A 10,532-nucleotide genomic window follows, 5' to 3' on the forward strand; every position below is an offset into this window, starting at 1 on the left:
AAAATCACAATTCTGCCCATACGCGTATTGCCTAGTCCCATACGCGTATGGCCCATTTCTCAGCCAATCCCATACGCGTATTGTCTGCCTCATACGCGTATGCTACGCGTACCACTTCCTCATACGCGTACCAACAGAGACAAAACCACGTTCAAAACATCATCTTCCTCATCCATACGCGTATTGCCTAGTGCCATACGCGTACCAGACCATCTCATACGCGTATTGCCTAGTGCCATACGCGTATGACCAGAAACCAGAATTCCAGATCTGCTATGGTTTTCTCTGCTACGAGATTCTCAGATCCCACCTTCCACATTCCAATTTTACACAACATTCATTCATATTGTCTAACACAGATCATACACATTCAATCTCACAATTTCTAACCTTATTACCTCTAATTCCTACGAATTTCCTCAATCATACTCATATCTCCTTCATCCAAAATTTCACAATTTCAACATTCATCATCTAATTAGAGTCAAATCAATGGTTTATCACTACCCATTACATGTTAACCCATAATACCCATTAAACGACGATAAACCCCCCTTACCTGGGTTAATCCGGCAATCCTTTAGCTTCGAGCTCTTCCTCTCTTCAACCCTTGTTCTCTGGCTCTTTGCCCTTTTTCCACTTTAGAGTCGTTTCTCTGTTTTCACGTGAAAACCTCTTTTTGCCAAATGGGACTCTTTTTACTGATTCCAACTTTTATTCCAATAATAATAATAATAATATTCCAATAATATTCCAATTATTTAATTAAATTAATAAATATTATATTAATTTAAATTAAATAATTATCCTTATTTCATCGGGGTGTTACTACTCTCCCCCACTAAAAGAGTTTTCGTCCTCGAAAACATACCTCAAGTGAATAACTCAGGATAAGACTCCTTCATCTGACTCTCAAGTTCCCAAGTCACATTGCCACCTGCTGGTCCTCCCCAAGCTACCTTTACTAAAACAATCTCTTTACCCCGCAACTGCTTCAACTCTCGATCCTCGATCCTCATAGGTGATGTTTCAACAGTCAGGTTATCTCTCACCTGTACATCATCTACTTGGACCACATGCGACGGATCAGGAATGTACCTCCTCAACTGAGACACATGAAAAACCTCATGCAAATTCGCAAGTGACGGCGGTAAAGCGATACGATAGGCTACCTCCCCTATCCTCTCCAAAATCTGATAAGGACCAATAAATCGAGGTGTCAACTTCTTCGACTTCAAAGCTCGACCAACCCCAGTTATCGGAGTAACACGAAGAAACACATGATCTCCCTCTTGAAACTCAAGTGACTTCCTTCTCTTGTCGTGATAACTCTTCTGACGACTCTGAGCAATCCTCATCTTCTCCTGAATCATCTTAATCTTTTCCGTAGTTTGTTGAACAATCTCCGGTCCAACCACAGCACTTTCACCGGACTCATACCAACATAAAGGTGTCCGACATCTCCTACCATACAAAGCTTCAAACGGTGCCATACTAATGCTCGAATGAAAACTATTGTTGTAGGTAAACTCAATCAAAGGTAAATAACAATCCCAAGCACCTCCCTTTTCCAAAACACAAGCCCTCAAAAGATCCTCTAGTGACTGAATCGTTCTCTCAGTCTGACCATCAGTCTGCGGATGATATGCAGAACTCAATCTCAGTTTAGTTCCCAAAGCCCTCTGCAAACCTTCCCAGAACTTCGATGTAAATCTAGGATCTCTGTCCGAAACAATACTCGACGGAATACCATGCAAACTTACAATCTTCTCAATATACAACTCAGCTAATCTCTCTAACGGATAATCCATTCTGATCGGAATGAAATGAGCCGATTTTGTCAATCTGTCAACAATCACCCAAATAGCTTCAAAATTCTTAATTGTCCTCGGTAAACCAGAAACAAAATCCATACTGATACTATCCCACTTCCACTCTGGAATAACCAACGGTTGCATTAGCCCAGACGGCTTCTGATGCTCAATCTTTGACTTCTGACAAGTCAAACAAGAATAAATAAAACTCGCAATTTCTCTTTTCATTCCCGGCCACCAAAATAACTTTTTCAAATCATGATACATCTTCGTAGCCCCAGGATGAATACTCAGGCCACTACGATGTCCTTCCTCAAGAATACTCTTCTTAAGTTCGGTAACATCCGGAATACACACCCGATTACCAAATTTCAAAACACCATTCTCATCAACTCTGAATTCACCACCTTGACCTTGATTCACTAGAGTCAACTTATCAACCAAAAGCACATCGGATTTCTGACCCTCTCTAATCTCATCCAGAATACCACTCGTTAACTTCAACATTCCCAATTTAACACTATTGTGAGTACTCTCACACACCAAACTCAAGTCTCTAAACTGCTCAATTAAATCCAATTCCTTAACCATTAACATAGACATATGCAATGATTTCCGACTCAATGCATCAGCCACTACGTTTGCTTTACCCGGATGGTAATTCAAACCAAAGTCATAATCCTTCAGAAACTCTAACCATCTCCTCTGTCTCATATTCAGCTCTTTCTGATCAAACAAATACTTTAAACTTTTATGATCACTGAAAACCTCAAATCTTGACCCGTACAAATAATGCCTCCATAACTTCAGAACAAATACCACAGCTGCCAACTCTAAATCGTGCGTCGGATAGTTCCTCTCATGAACCCTCAGTTGTCTCGAAGCATAAGCTACAACCTGCTTATTCTGCATCAAAACACCACCTAAACCCAATAATGAAGCATCACAGTAAACCTCAAATGGTTCTGACGGACTCGGTAATATCAGAATAGGAGCAGTAGTTAACCTTCTCTTTAACTCTTGAAAACCCCCTTCACATTTTGAGTCCCAAACAAACGCTTGCCCCTTTCTAGTCAACATCGTCAACGGTAACGCCAACTTAGAAAATCCCTCAATAAATTTCCTATAATAACCTGCAAGTCCAAGAAAACTCCTTATCTCAGAAACTGACTTCGGAGCTTCCCACTTAGATACCGCTTCTATCTTAGAAGGATCAACAGCAACACCACCTCTTGAAATCACATGACCAAGAAAACTAACCTCTTCTAACCAAAATTCACACTTAGACAGTTTAGCAAATAACTTCTTTTCTCGTAGAACTCCTAAAACCACTCTCAAATGTTCAGCATGCTCTTCTTCAGATTTCGAATACACCAAAATATCGTCAATAAACACCACAACAAACTTGTCTAGGTACGGATGGAAAATCCTATTCATATACTCCATAAATACCCCAGGCGCATTAGTCACACCAAAAGGCATCACAGAATACTCATAATGTCCATACCTTGTTCTGAAAGCAGTCTTCCGAATATCCTCAGTTTTCACACGTATCTGATGATACCCCGATCTCAAATCTATTTTGCTGAACACACTCGCACCAACCAACTGATCCATCAAATCATCAATCCTCGGCAAAGGATACCGATTCTTGATCGTCACTTTATTCAGTTGCCTGTAGTCCACACACAACCTCATAGTACCTTCTTTCTTTTTAACCAATAACACTGGTGCACCCCACGGCGACACACTCGGACGAATAAATTTCTTATCCAACAGATCTTCCAGCTGACTCTTCAATTCAGTTAACTCAACAGCAGACATACGGTACGGAGCCATCGATATCGGCCTAGTACCAGGTACCAAATCAATTGAGAACTCAACTTCACGCTCTGGTGGTAATTCATTCACTTCTTCAGGAAACACATCAGGAAAATCACACACCACGGCTAGATCGCAAATCACCAGTTTATCTTTCGCCTCCAAAGTCGCTAACAACATAAACAACTCCGCCCCATCTGCTACTGCCTCATTCACCTGCCTTGCTGATAGAAACAAACTCTTTCCTTCCTCAATCTCAGGAAAGATCACAGTCTTATCAAAACAGTTGATATAAACTCGGTTAGACACCAACCAGTTCATACCCAGGATAACATCAATCTGCACTAGTGGAAGACACACTAGGTCCATCCCAAAGTCTCTACCAAAAATACTCAAAGGGCAATTTAAACAAACTGAAGTAGTAGTCACTGAACCCTTCGCAGGAGTATCAATCACCATACTACCATGCATCTCAGATATCTCTAATTCAAGTTTCACAGCACAATCCAAAGATATAAAGGAATGAGTCGCTCCTGTGTCAATAATAGCTACAAGAGGAAAGCCATTAATATAACACGTACCTCGGATCAAACGATCATCTGCAGAAGTCTCAGAACCCGATAAAGCAAAGACCTTGCCTCCCGACTGGTTCTCTTTCTTCGGCTTAGGACACTGTGGACTGATATGACCCACTTCTCCACAGTTGAAACAAGTCACAGTCTTCAACCGGCACTCTGCAGCCAAGTGACCACCTTTTCCACACTTGAAACACTTCTTCTCATTACTGGTACACTCATGGATACGATGTCCAGCCTGACCACATCTGAAACACTTAGCAGGGGCACTGGAGTCTCCCCCACTAGGCCTCTTCATCCCACTCTGTCTCTGGAAACCTTTGCCAGCTGCATACGGTTTCCCACGATCATTCTGATTCTTGCCTTTCCTATCAACCCTTTGTTGATAGCTCTCCGCTCTGGCCTTGGTATCCTGTTCAAAAATCCTACAACAGTCCACCAGGTCAGAAAACACTCTAATCCGCTGATACCCAATAGCCTGCTTGATCTCGGGACGTAACCCGTTCTCAAACTTCACACACTTTGAAAATTCCCCAGTAGCCTCGTTATAGGGAGTGTAATACTTCGACAGCTCTGTGAACTTAGCAGCATACTCAGTAACAGACCGGTTGCCCTGCTTCAATTCTAAAAACTCTATCTCTTTCTTTCCTCTGACATCCTCTGGAAAGTACTTCCTCAGGAATCTCTCTCTGAACGCCGCCCAAGTGATCTCAGCATTCCCAGCTGCTTCCAACTCAGTGCGGGTAGCAACCCACCAATCATCTGCTTCCTCCGACAGCATATGCGTACCGAACCTAACCTTCTGGTTATCGGCACACTCAGTCACTCGGAAGATCCTCTCGATCTCCTTCAACCACTTCTGAGCACCATCTGGATCGTATGCTCCCTTGAACATTGGAGGATTGTTCTTCTGGAACTCACTCAGCTGACGAGCAGCTCCCAGTCCCACAACATTCGGATTCCCTCCAAGTACTCCAGCTAGCATACCCAGAGCCTCAGCAATCGCAGCATCATCTCTACCTCTTCCAGCCATCTCTATTCTGAAAACCCAACAAGCTAAAACAATAAGTACTGATAGGGTTACACAACACCTATCACGTACAGGGAAACAGAATAATTACGACTCGACTCGACCGACTATGCTCTGATACCACTAATGTAACACCCTTCTAAAATACCCCAACAATTAATTAAAATAACAAAATATAAATCAGAGTAAATATGCAATTCAAGGGTGTCACACTTGATACTTCACACCATTTTCCAAAATATCCTGTCATGCTCATTTATTTAATCAAAACAAAACATTTGCATAATACGCAGCGGATAAAAACTAACAACATTCAAACCATGTAACACATTACATGTTAAGTTGTTCAACAACCAAATGAAAACATAGTAAAACATCCCATCCCGATGTTACATCTACCAGAGCATGACCCACTAAGGAACTACACTAGACTCCAAAGACTAGCTTCTACTCAATCACTGCTCGTTACCTGAAACATAGTTGTAAGGGTGAGTTCCTCAATCGATATAATAAGCATTATAAAATATCATGTAATGCTAAGTAATTTAACACATTCCTCCCCCTAATCAGAACATACATTCAGCAACGGCAACATCAACTCAACACAAACACAAAACACACGTATAATATTGGAATACATCCATTCATATTATACGCCATACATACATATATTATGCAATGAGACTCCATGCATGTGGTACCGACTATTCGTGAACATATAGTTCAACCTCACCGATCAAATCCAGATACGGCTACCAAGATCACTAGTCCCACTCATTTGAGACCTAGTGACTCACTCACTAATTCCTCACCATGGGAATTAGCTACCACCCCAAGGGCTATGATATGCACGCTAATCACCTAGCATGCAAACATCAACAATCCACAATAATTCACTCACTAATTCCTCACCATGGGAATTAGCTACCACCATAAAGGCCATAATATGCACGCTAAATCAACTAGCATGCAAACATCAACAATCCACAATGGACATATGCTCACACTCTAAGCCATAAAACAGTCCATTCCACAATTGCATACATAATACATCATCAGCATATTATCACAAAAATCATATCATGTCATGCCAATTAATAATCACAGTATTAGCACACTCTACTAATACCTACACTGCTCAAAACAACGGGAAACGATCCCTACTATATCATACATCAGCTAAATTACATTACTCAGCTGAACAACCAAAAACTGCACAACAACAGCACAGAAAAATCACAATTCTGCCCATACGCGTATTGCCTAGTCCCATACGCGTATGACCCATTTCTCAGCCAATCCCATACGCGTATTGTCTACCTCATACGCGTATGCTACGCATACCACTTCCTCATACGCGTACCAACAGAGACAAAACCACGTTCAAAACATCATCTTCCTCATCCATACGTGTATTGCCTAGTGCCATACGTGTACCAGACCATCTCATACGCGTATTGCCTAGTGCCATACGCGTATGACCAGAAACCAGAATTCCAGATCTGCTATGGTTTTCTCTGCTACGAGATTCTCAGATCCCACCTTCCACATTCCAATTTTTACACAACATTCATTCATATTGTCTAACACAGATCATACACATTCAATCTCACAATTTCTAACCTTATTACCTCTAATTCCTACGAATTTCCTCAATCATACTCATATCTCCTTCATCCAAAATTTCACAATTTCAACATTCATCATCTAATTAGAGTCAAATCAATGGTTTATCACTACCCATTACATGTTAACCCATAATACCCATTAAACGATGATAAACCCCCCTTACCTGGGTTAATCCGGCAATCCTTTAGCTTCGAGCTCTTCCTCTCTTCAACCCTTGTTCTCTGGCTCTTTGCCCTTTTTCCACTTTAGAGTCGTTTCTCTGTTTTCACGTGAAAACCTCTATTTTATTCCAATAATAATAATAATAATATTCCAATAATATTCCAATTATTTAATTAAATTAATAAATATTATATTAATTTAAATTAAATAATTATCCTTATTTCATCGGGGTGTTTCATCAAACATATATCTTGAAGATTTTGAAGTCATTGCAAAAGTTTCCCAAAATGGAAAGTGACCTGTAATTTCAAGTTTCCAAAAATGGCAAGTTTTTGGTCCACATTCAACTTGACTTTCCAACATCAAAGAAGCTTCAAATGAATTTTTGGTGAACATGAAAGTTGAAGATCTTTCTCTCCTCTTTTCAAAAAGTCCTATATCATGTCCATCTGATAATTGGTTGCGAAGTTATGGCCAAATGATCACAAAGTATGCATGGAAGTTCAAAATGCCATAACTTTTGATTCAAAACTCCAAATTGGGCCACTCTTTTTGCAAAATGCTCCTTGTGACCAAGAGATTTCAAATCAACCATTGCCTTGCATGAAAGAAGCTTATGTGATCATTTGTCCATACATGTGCATTTTGGAGGGAAAATTGATAATTCAAAATTAGATGATCATACAAGCCATTTAACCATTCCATGATGTTTATTGAATGATTTTAAGTGGAATTGAACCTTGCATGGGCACTGTTCACGTGTGGGAAGGCCATGCTAAGCACACTTGCAATTTTGCAATTCACCTTATTTCTCACTAATCATGTATTAACCAATGCTTAATTATAATTTTAGTGTGATTAACAGGTGATATAAAAGCTAAATCATAACTGTTTTTCAGGGGAGAACAATTTCAGATCTCAAAATTCACATTCCCTCCATTTTTTCTCTCTCTTCGAATCTCTCAATTCTCCACACAAACACCAAGTTTCTTTGTAGATTCATGATCCTGGTATAGTTTGGAGCAAGAATCAACCATTACTTTTGTCAATTCAGTCCAGATTCGTGCATGCCAAGAGCTTGAACATAGTAATGGAACTTGAAAATTGAGCTAGATCTAGGTGTTTCCAACTGGTAATTCTTGCATCAAGCTTCAAGTCAAGGTTAGAGGAGAAGATCTGGAAAGTTTGAGAGCTGTAGCGCACGAATCCAATCACTGCAAGTTCAAGTAAGTGAAAATTCGAACCTCTCGTTTTGCCAATTCATTGCCATGATCATGTAGACCTTGTTACACTGAGAATGCTGATATAATTATTTTTGAATTTGGTTGAGAAACGAGTATGCTATATGAAATTTAAGTTTTGATGTTCAAAATGTTTTCGCTCGATCCGTTCAATCCATGTGGTTTTAGGCTAAATGAACATGATATTCTTGATCCTCATTGAAAGAGCTTTCAAACCATGTATGATACGTCCATTTCTGGAAAAAAAATTGAGTCTCCTCCGCCTGGTTGGCCGGAGAAGACGGTTGTAACAAATGTGCGCCGCCGTCTGGTCTTTTGCCTAGGGTTTGTACTTGATGCGCAGCGTTTTGATGAAAGCGTTCAAGTCCAGGCGCGCGCGAGTTCGAATCTCAGCTTATGCATTTTTGAATTTTGCTTGTTTTATCATTTCTTGACCATAGGCGCCTGAGTTCGATCCTGGCATGTTGTGCTTTTGTGAATTTAATTTGTTTTCTTCTGGATCCTTTAGCGTGAGAGTTTGATCCTGGCATTTTGCATGTTTCTGATTTATTTTATGAGCGCCTTTATCAACCTTGCTAACATGTGTTCGAATCCTGCTGAATGCATATGCTGATTTTCATTTTTGAATTTCTTGTTTCCCTCTCATTTCATATTTAATCCATTTTATTCCTTCATTTTAAAAATATCATTAAAAATTGAAAAATGCTTCAAATTGATCCCAATTTTTTTTTCACATGTTTGTCTTGATCTCTAGTTTTTTATAGGATTTACTTCATGAATTGTTTGTTTCTGGATTTTTACTTTGTGATTTTTGATTGAACATGATGTCAAATTGATATATCATGATAAATGCTTTGTGAAATGCTTTGTGTTGATCCAATTGATCTGAAATTTGACATGCTTGATCCGCACATGTGATATGATTTTTGAGCTTTGGTTTGAGATTTTTATCATATGTTGTCACTGTTTTGGACACATGAAGATATGTTGTGACAATTTGTGTCACATTTTTTGTATTCAATTTGTGCATTTTTATTTACCTATCATTTGAGCTCTTCTGGATTTAATGTTTTGCATGATGTTCATTAATAACATGATAAACTTGCATAAAAAATTTCATGATCATCGGATGCTTTTCTGTTTTGATTTGGATTTTCTAACTTGGATGTCCAACTTTGTGCACCTTTGCTTGCCTTTGCTTTACATTGATCATTTGATGACTTTACCTTATGAATTGATCTTGGTCCTTTTGAGGACATCTTATGACATGTTTGAACTTGCTTTGTGCAAATGATTGACTTCTGTTTTGATCATTTGGTTTGGTTTTGAACCTAGTCTTTGTACTAGTGTTTTGTACATAAACTAATTGTGCTTTGTGTTTCAGGTTTGGACATTTAGCATTGATGATTGGTTTGGTCTCACTTTGTGAGATACAAATGCTTTTGAATACTAACTCTTGTTGTTTTGTAGGATTCTAAGTGATAGGCTTGAGCTCATTGCTTCATTTGATTGCTTGATCCTTGCTCATTGACTTGTGTAACAATTGGACTGTTTCCCTGTTTGTTTTCTGTCTGAGATATTAACTGTTTAACTTTTGTACAGGTACATTAGTTGCTAGCTTTGCTCTTGCTTGAGCTTTGGATTATGGTTGATACGCCACTTAGGTAGCTACTCTCTTACTCCATATAGTCTGGAAGTCCTGTCACCTTTTTGGCAGGCATTTGGCTGAAGTCCTCCTTATGAGGCTCTGTTTGTGATTGTTTACATTTGTGCCAAAGACCTCTAAATGAGGCATGTTACTTGATAAGTCCTCCTAAGTGAAGAGGAAATTGACAGATAGACGGGATTAGCAATCAATGCCCTGTTATTCAGTGAGTCGTTCATTATGCTCGCACTACGTGCTGATGCTCTTGAACAAACACCCAAGATCTTTGTATAGTGTCTGTCAAGTGGAATAGGATCCCACATTCTGGACCCCCACACTTTCTTTGTCATAAGCTCACCCAGGCCAGGGTTAAGAGCATGAGGTCTCATCCTCATTTCCATTTTCATCAGCTTCACCCTAACTCTCAATGTTAGTGGTTAAGAGCTCACAGATTACCTTATACAGTTTGGCTTGTTTGTCGAGGTTGATATGACCCCTCTTGACTAAAGCCCACCTACTTGATTGAGCCTCTTGTTTGTGTATAGTGTGTGATGCATTGTTTGCTTGATTGCTTTGCATGTGTTTGCTTTTGCTCATTTGTTTGTTTTGAGGAGT

The sequence above is a fragment of the Lathyrus oleraceus genome, chromosome 1 (genome assembly GCF_024323335.1).
Source record: "Lathyrus oleraceus cultivar Zhongwan6 chromosome 1, CAAS_Psat_ZW6_1.0, whole genome shotgun sequence".
In the NCBI taxonomy this organism is placed as follows: Eukaryota; Viridiplantae; Streptophyta; class Magnoliopsida; order Fabales; family Fabaceae; genus Lathyrus; species Lathyrus oleraceus.